The sequence below is a fragment of the Esox lucius genome, chromosome 21 (assembly GCF_011004845.1).
Source record: "Esox lucius isolate fEsoLuc1 chromosome 21, fEsoLuc1.pri, whole genome shotgun sequence".
NCBI classification, from domain to species: Eukaryota; Metazoa; Chordata; class Actinopteri; order Esociformes; family Esocidae; genus Esox; species Esox lucius.
In genome coordinates this window covers 2,321,283-2,336,039 of record NC_047589.1, presented here as the reverse complement: position 1 = coordinate 2,336,039, position 14,757 = coordinate 2,321,283, and the positions used below count along the sequence as shown (strand labels likewise).

Here is a 14,757-nt window from a genome sequence, read left to right as displayed (position 1 = left end):
AAATACAGAGGTAAAAACAGTAGTAGAACAGACCATTATAACTGCAATGCTGACCTGTGGCACAAGGATTTACAAGCTATATTTAACAATAGAATAACAGTTAAGCACTGTGATGGAATGAAAAATGCTGATGTTAAAAACAGAGTAAGTAGAATATTTGGTACCAGGTACTGTGCAATATCAAGTATCAGAGGTACGAAATAGTATTTCCAAGCTATTATTAATTGAATAACAGTTAAGCATAGTGATGAAATGAAAGTAGAATGTTGGTACTAGTTAATGCGCAATATCAAGTAACAGGTATGAAATAGGATTTACAAACTATAATAGAATCGTTAAGATGGAATGAAATAAGCCAATACTAAAGTTAATACAAAAAAAAAAACAGGGTGGGTTTGGTGAGTGTAGTCTGGCACTTCTGGCTTCTTGAAGTTACTGACTGCAGGATAGTGTTCCAGTTCAGGGATGCTGGGGTGTCAGTAGTCAGCCTAGGTTTAAGGGGTTAGCTGTGGGTCCTTCTCAGCTGGGCGGATTTTTCCTCCTTCACGGTCTGATGCTCCTTTCAGGTAACGTGTAACGTTAACCTGGACCGCCTCATCAGTGGCATCCTGGGTTGCCGGGTTCTTCCGGAGGGCCCCTGTAGAAAATACAGATCTGTCATTACATTTGAATGGCATAAGGCATAAGGGCATCTACTTAAAAAAATTACTTTGAACAATGGTCTTCAGGAACAGGTCTCTAAAACAGGTTTTATCCCCTATACCAGTCCAGGTTGTATTAACGGCAAGGTTATTAGACAAAATACTCTGAAGCATTTTCCACACTGTTGTCTTCAGGTCCCTCCCACATTTGATAGCCAAAAACCGAAGCTGAAAATCCAAAAATGTGTTAAATTACATTTCTCGCAAGCTTCTCATACATAAATATAAAATGTGACAGGCTGTGGATTTAGACTGTAGAATATACAGTGTACAAACTTAATTTGACTTTTTAGATTATCCTACGGCCTTATAAACGAAAGCAACACACTTACAAATCGTTCCTGGAGCTCTTTATCCTCCCTCAAAATGCTGTCAAGAAACACCAAATCTTCCTGGGTGTCTAGGGGGAGTAACATCCCCTGGCAGGGATAGCTCTCCAACAGACACATTGGCACTGAAATGTTGCAGCATAGTGTCCATTTTGTTTTCCATGCTACGCACAACATCGCCAAACTCTCCAAGACGTCGCAGCACTAGGGTCTGATCTGCACCTACAGGGGTTCCCAGAATAAAAGAATAAAGTAGTCAGTCCTGGTCCCTCAATTACTAAACAATGACATTTATACCTAGGTCTAATACACGTACAGGTGGACCCAGTGGGAATTAAATCAACAACCACAGGTGTTGTTTGCAAGTTGTACCTGATTGCCCAGTGCGAGCAAACATCTTCAGCATTGTCCCAAATTGCTTCACCTGCTCTTGAAGCGAGCCGCTGTCACCCGAAGCTACAAAATGAAATGCATATGGTCATTCTGAACCTACATTACACACAAAAAAGTAAAATTAAAGAAAGAGAGTGCATGTTCTCCCCTCCCTCAGGGCATGGCTCCCCTCCCTCAGGGCATGGCTCCCCTCCCTCAGGGCATGGCTCCCCTCCCTCAGGGCATGGCTCCCCTCCCTCAGGGCATGGCTCCCCTCCCTCAGGGCATGGCTCTCCTCCCTCAGGGCTTGGTTCTCCTCCCTCAGGGCTTGGTTCTCGTTCTGGAAAACTAAAGGCACTATTTTCAAAACTGTTAAAAAACTGGACATTAGGACATAGGCCTAGAATATACCTTCATTGCTGAAAACTTCATGCTGTACATGCGATGCCAGGGGAGTCCAAGGGCCAATAACGGAGCGATGACTTTCTCCTATTGATAATCATTGACGTAAAAATATGTTTGAAGTTATTGCATACATGTAATGAATTGGACTTAAATGTAACAGTTTAGCACAACATATTACATACCTCCAGCCTTTTCACCCATTTGCTGCCAGGGTACATTTTCTGCTGGGGGTGTAAAGTTTAGTACTTGACGAACTGGGGGAACAAACATAACAGCTTTAATTTCACTGCAGAGATTGCATATTCAGTAATGAAACAATAATTGAACTGTGCAAAGCTAATGATATGTACAACACACCTCCACACCTTTTATCCAGAAAGTCAAGTGCCCTAAAGAAAAACAGATTATGGATAAAAGGATTCCTAATCTTAAATAGAAGCAATAGTTTCCTAGACAAAAAACATCACAAATAACATCACTTACTTGTACTCAAACTCTTGGCTCTGAAGTGGAGTCTGGATTACTGGGGAGAAACCTGGTTCTGAGAAAGAGGGAACAGAAATTTGAAAATCTAACAAAGTGTACAGTTTAGTTACAGGATCACAAATTAAGCATCACAGCAATACATTTTACATACCAACTCTGAAGTCTACAGATGGCTCAACATTTTCCTGGTTTTCTGGAATCAATGCAACTTCTGTAGAATGTAGTGATTCAAGTGAATGTCCTGTTTGTCCCTCTCAACTCTTTTCATTATTATTTTCCTTTTGGCCCAGTAACTAAACATTGTGACTAACAATGTATTTACCTTTAAAACCAAAACGATTGACCAACAGTAGGTCTCTTGGGTGAAGATAACCGGTTATGCTCTGGCCAAGGTATCTGCAACAAAACCGGATTGTTAACGTTAGGAATATACAGTAGCTATGCTGTGGGGGGGAAACATTATCAGCCAAATGTGGAACAGTGAAATTGTTAAAAATAAAATGTATTCATTGGGTGTTGTGATTCAAGTGAACACAGAATGTTTCTCAAACATAAAACGTACAGCAGTTCAGAGAATTAGAAATCACAATCGCCTTAAATCCAGTACAGTAGCAACACAGCACAAAACATGCTAGCCACAGTGTGTACTGTAACAAAGGCAAAACAGCATGTGCTAGCTAACACTTACTCTAGCTACTGGACTAGCAGCATACTTGTTCAGGCAAACAAAATAATTTAAACAACATATATACATCGTTATTTTTGTAAGAAAGACTAAGTTTAAATTTTAGTGTTTTCTAGATGTAAAGCTTTTGCTACCTATTATAGCTCGTTAAAATTCAACATGTACTAACAACATTGCGTTAACAAGGCTACTTTAGCTAGTTAGGCCAGAACAAAGATGACTACACATTTTAAATATATAAACTAAAAACAATGTCAACATAATATTGCGTTACACAAAAAGGAAACATGTACTTACTTAAACGATGGTAGTCGATGACTTTGCTAGCTAGCAGACTGTAACTCGCGATTGAGCGACGAACTGATGCGAATGTGTGTCCAAACCAACATGGCCGGTCGATTTTGAGAGTAGCCTTGTATTTAAAAGTGTCTTGCCGCCGGAGGACCACGGTCCTTTAGACCGAGGCAACCGCCAGAGAAAATGAAGCAGTCAAAAAATCTCGCAAGAAATGTGAGTGACGTATTCGGCGGCAAACGTTTCATCCCCGCCAGCAGGACGCACCTACAGTCCCCCCCTGCTTTCACGACAGAGTCAACGGAAAATGACTCCAAGCTTGAAAGCAGAACCATTACAGGACTGACATGAAAAGAAAATCGATAGTTGGGAGGAATCTAACATTCATCCAATAAAAAGTCGCGAACTGAAAATCTAAGAAAAACTAATGCGAAAATGAGAAAAACATTGTACCACACGGTCGCTTGTGTGAAACAACTTCCAAATTAGCATATCAAAATTAGCATTTCCACAGGTAACGGCCAAACCAAGGTGAAACAAAATCATCATGACTCAAGTTACCTCCTAAAGTCTAGGGAATTTTCTTAACTTAGATGTATGTCTATGTTATACTAAATAGTGGCAGACAGCCAAAATCGCTAGGTCCATGTATATGTCATGCAAACACATCAACATTGTACAAGCAATTAACAATGTTGGATGACTTAAGGTCTCCACCCTCACAACAAATTGTCGCAAAATCATAAATGTCAACATTAAGGCTATGGGGAGGAAAATGTACGTAGCTTTCACTTAATGTTTCATTATCCCAAAACTAAACATACTCATGTAGGGGAAATTACCACAGGTGAGGACAGGCAGAAAACTGGAACGGAACCATTAGTGCAAAGGCCACCCCAGGGGGTGTGCCCCCCTTCCTGGAGCCAATGAAAGGTCCAACACAAAAACGTGACATGGTCTACAGACTGCCCGGAGAAAGACGTCATGCCTACATCTTAGCCGATATCCAATGTCAACTAAAAGTTCAGAGTTATTGTTGTACCCATCTAATATTGTTGCTCTTTGCAAAAAATTTGCATATCTAATCAACACAGCAACAGTTGGGGGGGAAAAACTCTCAAAATAAAGGCAAGCTAACAGAAAACAGATGCATGAAGTCCCTCAAATCAAGGAACAATCAGGGAGTGATCCCCATTAGTCAGTTTATCAGACTAGAATTTAAAACGCCAGTAACGAGCATCAGGCGTAGGTTTCTGAAAACACAAGTATTATCCCAGGTATCATTGTAAATACAAACCAAGTAAAACTACATTAACCAAATCCAATAGAACATTTTAAATAGGACGTCAAATATTAGGGGTTTATTCATTCGGGGAATAAACAGGCTGTAGCTATTTTACCTTCCTTTGCAGGCTATAACTATATTGGCTGCGAATCCAGTCTTTATTGAAAACAGCGTGTTATCTTAAAGACATTGGCCAAACTACCCCATACAAGGAGAGACAAAACAATTTTAACCCCTCATTAGAAAATCACGAGACCATATATAACCAAATTAGAGAAGCACCATTATACCAATTTCCAATCTATCCCTCTAATGAAATTTAGGACCTTATGGTCGTATACAATCCTAAGTTAGCAGGCTAACACTTCCACGTGTGCCAGCCATCAGCACAACACCGGAAGAGTAGGCCTCCCCAAAGAACCACAACAACGACGCAATGAATGCGTTCATCCAAATGTACACCAAACAAGACAAAACATTGCGAATACAAAACGTCCAAGTTAACACCAACCTCGGTAAACGAGATAAACATTCTATCAAGGAATATACAATGCAGCCAATCGGATCCCTCGTGCACAGGGAACACCAAAATGGACAAATGCATTTACGAGGTTAACCATAAAGATAAGGACAAAGGTCCCTGACTTGGGCCACAACCACATACAGAACAAACACAATAGGCGCGCGTATATACAACTTCATCAGTACAACAACTAATTTAACCAAATATAGGCAATTTACAGGAGCAATCCCTACTCCCTCCTACAGTCTCTGATATTTAAAGGATGAGGTCCAACCTCAACTGCATATTGAAGTCCAACCTAAATTGAAGATTTCCCAGCAGTCCAACTGCTTAATTAATATCCTGCACGAAATCGCCCCGCAACAGGTTAGCTGCATGGGAATGGTCGTCAGGACATGGAACAAAACGATATTCTTCTAACTACAGGCGCTATAACTAAAATACCCTATAACTAAAGCATATGAAAGCCGTATTAAGGAACAATTTCACCGGTCGATGCTCCTCTGGTCCGTCTCCTGTCTGACCGTCTGCACCCCTCCCTCAGGCGGTTCAGCGTTTTTTGTTCATGTCGCTTAGATCCTTACGCTTGCCCATTTTTCCCTGCTTCTTAAGCTTGGTTTATGGTTCTGCGGGTCTGCGTTGTTAATGTCATATGCGGGTTTACGGACACGTGCTCAGCATTTATAGTTGTGCCGCCTTGTTGTGTAGCTAGCCATTACATTTCTTTGCACTAGGTGGTGCTGTCGTGCAAAATGTTGGTTTGTTCGCTTTTAGGACAAGAAAACGTCACTGAAGAAGTATCTGTATAGTGGGTAAGCTCAAACAACAATCTATTTCTGGAATGCTGAGTTTGAGAGAATGTGTAAAATTAATATTGAGGATGAGGAGAATGATGATTGAGTTGGAAGAACTGATGTGTATTCAGTTAATTATAAGGAGAGATAAGACGCAAAAAGGAGGTTGTCAACGAGGGCTTTGAATATGTCTCGAGCAGATGAAGGAGAATACAGTGTGCTTGTTCAGGGGAAGAGGTTTATTTAAAATACAAGAGGTATATTTAAAATATTTTAGGCGGCTAATCTTTTCAACAATCTTCTGCATCGCGTCAAACCCTTCATCACACATCAAGCCCCCCACTTCACGTAAACCGGCCAATTGCTATCCCTCCACCTGCAAATCTTCCTTGGATAGGAGTCACCAACCCCCATGTCATTGTTGGAGATGTTGCTTTTCCATAGCATGTAATCTGATGAAGCCCTTTCAAAGTAAGCAATTATTTATTGATATTCTGAAAATATTTGGAAGGTTAAATCATAAGCAGACAAAATATTAGATTAATTATAGATTTATACTTAATACTTGTAAATATTCTGCGCTCATCTATGTGCCTCCATTGCACATTTAGAATTGCCATATGTAGTGCATTTGCATTAATTGCACATACTGTATATATATACCACTTGTACATACATATACTTAATACATGTGAATACAGTACAACAAAATGCAGTTAGAAGTCAGTGGGGTTTTTGTGTTATTTTAAATTTCAGTGTATATTCTGCTTTACCAGGTGCCAATCTGGATGACAGCAAGAGGATGTACAACTAATGACATTCACGGGCCAGGCGTGTGATTGAGAACACATTTGGTTTGATGGTAACAAGTTGGAGAATTCTTGGCAGACATTTGGAATTCCTACCAGACATATGTACACATGTTGCGCCTGTGTTGCATGGCACAATTATATGGCCTATACAGATGCTGCCAAAACACCGGCAACAAAGTATATACCACCTAATTTCACAGACTCTGTTTTGAGCAATGGCGAGGCACAACCAGGGGAGTGGAGAAGACAGGTCACAGAAGGAAGCACCTTTGTTGAAGCAGGGTGAGCATCTCGGGCTGCTGTTCGAGTCCACAATGACCTGATGAGGTTTTTCATGTGCCATGGCAGGATATAGGTGCTGAGGTCTAGCCTACTGAACTCTCAGTGAATTATTGACATACACATTTGAAGACAACCTCTTTTTATTTAGTCAAATATTTGTATGTACAATTGTAAGTGTAACAATAAAATATTGTGAACAGTTAAAAGAGCGGTCAACTTTGAACTTATTATTTAAAATGTAGAGAAAGTGCACTCAATTATTTTGTTCAAACATGCACTTTCTCTGCATTTTAAATGAAAGAATATAAATAAAATTAAACAATATTGAATCAAATAACTCAAGAGGTCAACATCCACGAAGTGTACAAATTATTTTCACTAAAATCACAAACAAAAGTTATTTAGCCACTTTGGAAAAAAATATTACTTTAGCCACATCTTTGTGTGTATTCAAATAGTGTCTTCAGCCGGCTGTGTCTCCAGCACGTTCTTTCCCCATCTCAAATAAAAGCTGATGGATTTTGAACATGGCTAGACCTTATTTTTTATGTTGTGGCAGTTTTGTGGATCAGGTCACTTACGGTTTGATAAAATCTTGCAATATCATCGACAAACTCTGCAGTGAGCATGGCATGTCTCTCTTCCCTCTCTTTTCTGCGCTGATCCAGAAGGTTAAGCTGAGCTGTCAGGTCATCGTTCTTCTTCATTCTTTGGTGCTCTCTAGCAGGATGAAGGAGACGAGGGAGGATGTACCTGGAGAGACACTTCTAGGTTGTTATTGGTCTTTGGTAATTTGACATGGCAGGTTCTAATAGTTGTCTGTTCTCCGCCTCAGTGTCAACTGATGCAGCTGGTGAAGTTACATTTGAGTCCAGGTCAGTTTCAGGTGACTCTGTAGGATTAATGAGCTGCTGCTGTATTCCATCTGCAATGACAACATATTTTACTATTGAACAGGGCTACTCAACCGGAAGGGGGGAGAGGGGCATAACATAAGCCTGCATTACATGACTACTGAAAATAAACAGGTGTCACGTCCTGGCTGTGCCCCTAGCCATCTCTGCGCTGGGCTCAGGGCATAGCCAGGACAGGACAGGAGGTGGCCTTTAGCCACCTCTAATCCTTTTTTTTGGTTTCCCCAATTGGAGGCAGGTGTTGGTTATTGCCTCCAATTGGGGACCCTATTTAAGTTCAGTTTGTAGGCCCAGAGGTGTGGTTCATTTTGGTTAAACCCACGTCACTGGTTGCTGCCTTTTGTTTTGTTGGAGTCCTTTTTTTATCTCATTAAACATGGATTATCTTCAATACCTCTACTCTGCGCCTGTGTCCTTCTCATCCCACGACCGTGACAGAATGAACCACCACAAAGAGACACGGCAGAAATGGACGGTAGGGGAACTCCTCGGTTGGCCTGACAGCAACACTGAGCAGGAAGAGAATCCCTACCGTCACCTGCGGCACACCGGGCCAACACAGCGTCCACCCAGGAGGAGACGTCAAAAGGAGGAATGGAAAGCCTGCACAGCCTCCCACGTGCCCGCTGCCCGCCGGAACCGGTCATCCATCGCAGGGGTACCGGTCTGGCTCGGCGTCCAGGGTGCCAGGACCGGCTGGTAACCCAGCATGCACTGAAAAGGTGATACGCCCGTGGAGGAGTAAAATTGTCCAAGGCAGAAACTCTGCCCACTCCCCCGGCCGGTCCTGGCAGTAGGACCGGAGGAACCTGCCCACTTCCTGGTTCACCCGTTCCACCTGCCCGTTGGACTGGGGATGGTAGCCCGAGGTCAGGCTGATCGAGATCCCCAGGTGCTGCATGAAGGTTTTCCACATTCTGGACGTGAACTGGGGACCCCTGTCAGACACAAAGTCCTCGGGCACCCCATAGTGCCGGTTGACGTGTGTAAATAGGGCCTCCGCGGTCTGTAGGGCAGTAGGAAGGCCGGGCAGAGGCAAGAGGCGGCAGGACTTGGAGAACCGATCCACAACGACCAGGATGGTGGTATGGCCCTGTGAAGGGGGAAGATCAGTCAAGAAATCAACCGATAGGTGGGACCATGGTCGTTGTGGAATGGGCAAGGGGTGCAACTTGCCCACAGGTAGGTGCCGGGGTGCCTTACTCTGGGTGGACACCCTCAAGTCCTTGGCTAAAGTGGGCCATCTGTACTTACCAGCCAGGGCGCGCACCGTTGGGCCGATACCAGGATGACCGGAGGAGGGAGATGTATGCGCCCAGTAGATGAGGCGGTCGCGGACAGCCGCCGGCACATACGTACGACCCTCAGGGCATGTGGGCGGAGAGGGCTCGTCACGCTGCGCTCTAGCAATGTCCGCGTCCAGTTCCCATACCACCGGTGCCACGATGCATGACTCCGGGAGCACGGGAGCATCATCCACTGGCCTCTCCTCCGTGTCATGATGGCGGGACAGCGCATCAGCCCCGACGTTCTTACTCCCCGGCCTGTAAGTAAGAGTAAAAACAAACCGGGTGAAGAACATAGCCCACCTTGCCTGGCGAGGGGTCAGCCTCCTCGCTGCCCGCATGTACTCCAGGTTTCGGTGGTCCGTCCAGACGAGGACAGGGTGTTTAGCCCCCTCTAACCAGTGCCGCCACGCCGACTGGGCTCGAACCACGGCCAGCAGCTCACGATCACCTATGTCATAATTCCGCTCCGCCGCACTGAGCTTCTGGGAGAAGAAGGCACAGGGACGGAGCATGTTACGGCTCCCCGTCCGTTGGGAGAGGATGGCACCGAGCCCATAGTCGGATGCGTCCACCTCCACGATGAACTGGAGCGACAGGTCGGGATGGGCCAGGACCGCAAACGCCCGCTCCGCCTCCACAGTCCACCGCAACCGGGTCGCCCCCCCCCTTCAGAAGGGAGGTGATCGGAGCCGCGACCTGGCTAAAGCCCCGGAAAAAACCTCCTGTAGTAATTCGAGAAGCCTAAAAATCGTTGCACGTCCTTCACCGTGGTTGGGGTCGGCCAATTACGCACGGCGTCAATGTGAGGCTCCTCCATAGCCACACCTGTGCTGGAAAAGCGATATCCCAGGAAGGACACAGACGACTGGAAAAACAGACACTTCTCCGCTTTCACGTACAGGTCATGCTCCAGCAGTCTAACAAGCACCCTGCGCACCAACGAGACATGTTCGGCGCAGGTGGCAGTGTATATCAAGATGTCATCGATATGCACCACCACGCCCTCGCACAACATGTCCCGGAATACATCGTTGATGAAGGACTGAAAGACTGACGGAGCATTCATCAACCCGTACGGCATCACTAAATACTCATAGTGGCTGGTCGTGGTACTAAAAGCTGTTTTCCACTCATCCCCTTCCCGGATACGTACCAGGCTATAGACACTCCTGAGGTCTAATTTGGTGAAAAAGCGGGCCCTGTGCATCCTCTCCACCTCCGCAGAGATCAAAGGGAGAGGGTAGCGGAATAGAATGGTGATCTTGTTCAGCGCCCGGTAATCGATGCACGGGCGCAAACCACCATCCTTCTTTTTCACGAAAAAGAAACTCGAGGAGACCTGTGACTTGGAGGGCCTAATGTAACCCTGTTCCAGCGCTTCCTTAACGTATGCGGCCATAGCCTCCGTTTCGGTACGGGACAGCAGATACACATGACCCTTAGGGAGTGCGGCACCGTCAATGAGGTCTATCGTACAATCCCCCGGCCTGTGTGGTGGCAAAACAGTGGCCTTAGCCTTGGAAAGAAAAGTCCCTGTATTCAGGGGGAATTGGCAAGGCGGGAGCACTGTCTGGACTTTCCACCGAGGTTGAGCCAACAGAAACACCCAAACACCTACCTTCACACTTCCGCGACCACCCCGAAAGACTCTGACTAGACCAGGAGATGACGGGGTCATGTAGGGACAACCAGGGGAAACCCAAAATGACTGGGAACGTGGGTGAGTCGATAACATGTAATGAAAGGGTTTCGCTGTGTCGGTCGCCGGTAACCATAAGGAGGGGGACATCGTGTGACCAAACCCGACCCTAGTGGCCGGCTGTCCAAAGCTCTCACGGCTAGGGGGGTAGTGAGGACCTGAAGGGGTATGCGTGAACGCAGAGCATAGGACATATCCATGAAATTCCCAGCTGCGCCTGAATCTACCAGCGCCTAACACTGGGAAAGCAACGGAAAGCCGGGGAACTTAACCGGGACAGTGCACATAGAGAGGGAAGAGGTAAGTGGTGAATGGGCATGTGCTACCTGGGGTGACATGGAAGTGCCATGCCTGTCGCCTCTCGACTCGGGGAGGGAGGTGCAATGTGGTGCGGTTGTATGGCCTCGTCTCCTCTTGGAGGCACTCCGCACCTGTCCTCCCCGACCTCTGCCCGAAAGCGCAGCCGCCCCCAGGTCCATGGAGACGGCGCCATCTGGTTGGCAGGGTGGAACGGGCGGGCCTCTTCCGGTACGTCCTCGGGCAGCCAGCAGGTTGTCGAGATGGATGGACATGTCTACCAGTTGGTCGAAGGAGAGGGACACGTCTCGACAAGCTAGCTCCCTCCGGACGTCCTCGCAAAGGCTACACCGATAGTGGTCGATAAGAGCCCGCTCGTTCCACCCCGATCCTGCTGCCAGGGTCCGGAACTCCAGTGCGAACTCCTGCGCCGATTTCGTCCCCTGCCGTAGGTGGAACAGCCGTTCACCCGCCTCTCTCCCTTCGTGAGGATGGTCAAACACGGCTCGGAAGCGGCGGGTGAAGTCGGCGTAGCTGCCCTGGGTGGGCTGCTCGATGTTCCAAACGGCGGTGGCCCACTCCAGGGCTTTCCCGGACAGGCAGGAGACGAGTGAGGAGATCTTCTGGGCTTCGGTCGGCGCAGGATGCATCGCCTGGAGCGCGATGTCCGGAGTTATAGTCAGGAGTTTTAGAGGTGCACTTTTTTTTTCAGCTTAAGAAAATGCTTGAAACAGGCATTGCCAACCACTGGTGCTGAAATACACTCACCTAAAGGATTATTAGGAACCCCAAACTAATACTGTGTTTGACCCCCTTCAGAACTGCCTTAATTCTACGTGGCATTGATTCAACAAGGTGCTGAAAGCATTCTTTAGAAATGTTGGCCCATATTCATAGGATAACATCTTGCAGCTCCCGTTCCACCACATCCCAAAGATGCTCTATTGGTTTGAGATCTGGTGACTGTGGGGGCCATTTCAGTACAGTGAACTCATTGTCATGTTCAAGAAACCAATTTGAAATTATTCGAGCTTTGTAACATGGTGCATTATCCTGCTGGAAGTAGCCATCAGAGGATGGGTACATGGTGGCCATAAAGGGATGGACATGGTCAGAAACAATGTTCAGGTAGGCCGTGGCATTTAAACGATGCCCAATTGGCACTAAGGGGCCTAAAGTGTGCCAAGAAAACATCCCCCACACCATTACACCACCATCACCAGCCTGCACAAGGCATGATGGATCCATGTTCTCATTCTGTTTACGCCAAATTCTGACTCTACCGAAATCGAGACTCATCAGACCAGGCAACATTCTTCCAGTCTTCAACTGTCCAATTTTTGTGAGCTCATGCAAATTGTAGCCTCTTTTTCCTATTGGTAGTGGAGATGAGTGGTACCTGGTGGGGTCTTCTGCTTTTGTAGCCCATCCGCCTCAAGGTTGTGCGTGTTGTGGCTTCACAAATGCTTTGCTGCATACCTCGGTTGTAACCAGTGGTTATTTCAGTCAAAGTTGCTCTTCTATCAGCTTGAATCATTCGGCCCATTCTCCTCTGACCTCTAGCATCAACAAGGCATTTTCGCCCACAGCACTGCTGCATATTGGATGTTTTTCCCTTTTCACACCATTCTTTGTAAACCCTAGAAATGGTTGTGCGTGAAAATCCCAGTAACTGAGCAGATTGTGAAATACTCAGACCGGCCCGTCTGGCACCAACAACCATGCCACGCTCAAAATTGCTTAAATCACCTTTCTTTCCCATTCTGACATTCAGTTTGGAGTTCAGGAGATTGTCTTGACTAGGACCACACCGCTAAATGCATTGAAGCAACTGCCATGTGATTGGTTGATTAGATAATTGCATTAATGAAAAATTGAACAGGTGTTCCTAATAATCCTTTAGGTGAGTGTAGACTGTTGCTGTATCCGGTTTGCAGTTAATAGTTCTGGTTGAAGGTGAGTAGGCACTAGGTTAGTACATGTTGGAGGCACATTTCAGCATAGCTGTTGTTCACATTTTGACATATGCCTGAGCAGGGCCGGGCATAGATCTTCAGAGGGGCATGTGCTGAATGTGAAAAAGCGGACGGACAATGTGTTGGAGTGATTGAAGCGCATTAAGTGGACGGACACAACGCATACCCGTCTGTGTGTGTGAGGCATGTCACCAAGGAAGACGGGCACATGACACATGGAAAGGGCACTAGATAGCAAAGGGGCATGCGCTCTGCACAGGTTGAGCCTTACCTGTGAACATGCCTAAGCCTGAGGGTAATTCACTGCTATTAAACTGTATGCATTTTTAGCCTGAAGGCTGAAGGAAAATGCCAGTTTCCTGCAATTGTAAACATTCTGCTATTATATGCTGTTTGAGGAACTCCACCATATTTAGTTATTCTTTTAATAATTTGTAATTTTTATACATTTTATTTTCACTTTGGCTTTATACTATTTTGTATGGATCAATTACATTTGAAATGTAATAAAATGTCAATTACATTTTGTATCATAACAAAAAGTTGAGAAGAGAGGGTTAATACTGAAGCAATCTACTGTACAATGGTCCAGTGACATACATGAATGATTGAAAGGAAACAACTCTTAAACATGCTAGATTATGGACATTGTATTTGCAGTGTATATGATGTGCCATTCTCTAAGCCTCAAAACAGCTCTTTTGAAACATGCATCTTTCTGATAGAAATAATCTATTTGTTTGATCCAAGCACTGGCTGAGTTGAGGTGACATCAACAATTTAAACACTGGTTGTTCCTTATGACATGCTTAGAAAGTTTTTCCTGTTTGTTCTCTATTTATTCACATACCAAACTTTTCCGGCTTTCAGTTTTTATGTGACAGATATCCTATCCTCTCTGCCAGTAAGGAATATTTAATTACTTTTAACACTAGAACCGCCAAAGCCTTTCAGATAAACAGTATCAGCCAGAGCCAAACGCTGTTTCATGTCATTAGCATACGAATCCGCCCCTATTAGTATATAACATTCTCCTCCGCAGCATCATCTTCCAGCCAGAGCATCAGTTCATTTCCTGGGTCGTCATAACTATATAGAACAGTATAAAAAAAATATGAATTACATAATTTTTTGTTTTAAATGGTTAATCAGTTTTAAAAATTACAACAATTTCTTTGTATTGAAGGTCTCATCATATGAAAATAATTACTTAAAAATAATACATAGAACAATTATTTCTAAGAACACAGGCTGTAGAATTTTCATTCATTTATTAGTCTGTACAAATGTACAAAATGAAAATTACATTATATTATTCAAAATAAATCCATTATAATTTAGTTTTCATTTTGATCCAATTTCTATGATGTACAAGGTAAAATAACAGACATTATCGACCAATTTGCTAACGTCCAAAGTATACCTGTATGAATAGCCATACATAGGCCTAAAGCACGGTTGCTTAATAAAAATGAATAACATAATAAAGAAATATTAATTCAATTATCAGAGTAAAAGGATGATCAAAAGATAACTTTGATAACAGTTCCTCTTGGTTTGTTTCTTTTTTTTGCGAGGAGTCTCAGGCATTGGAAGTGGCTGCTCATTATCAGG

The 14,757-nt window shown here is 44.7% G+C and overlaps 1 protein-coding gene and 1 long non-coding RNA gene across 3 annotated transcripts in view; one reads left to right on the top strand and one right to left on the bottom strand.

Annotated features, from left to right (window-relative positions):
- LOC105031580 (ADP-ribosyl cyclase/cyclic ADP-ribose hydrolase 1) overlaps positions 1-14,757 on the top strand; it is a 74,761-nt gene that overhangs the window by 38,989 nt on the left and 21,015 nt on the right. The window lies entirely within an intron of this gene.
- Positions 456-1,506, bottom strand: LOC117593600. Its single transcript, XR_004575034.1, has 3 exons — positions 1,403-1,506; positions 1,034-1,252; positions 456-637 (listed from the first exon to the last, which is right to left on the bottom strand). It is a non-coding gene; the product is annotated as an uncharacterized LOC117593600 (long non-coding RNA).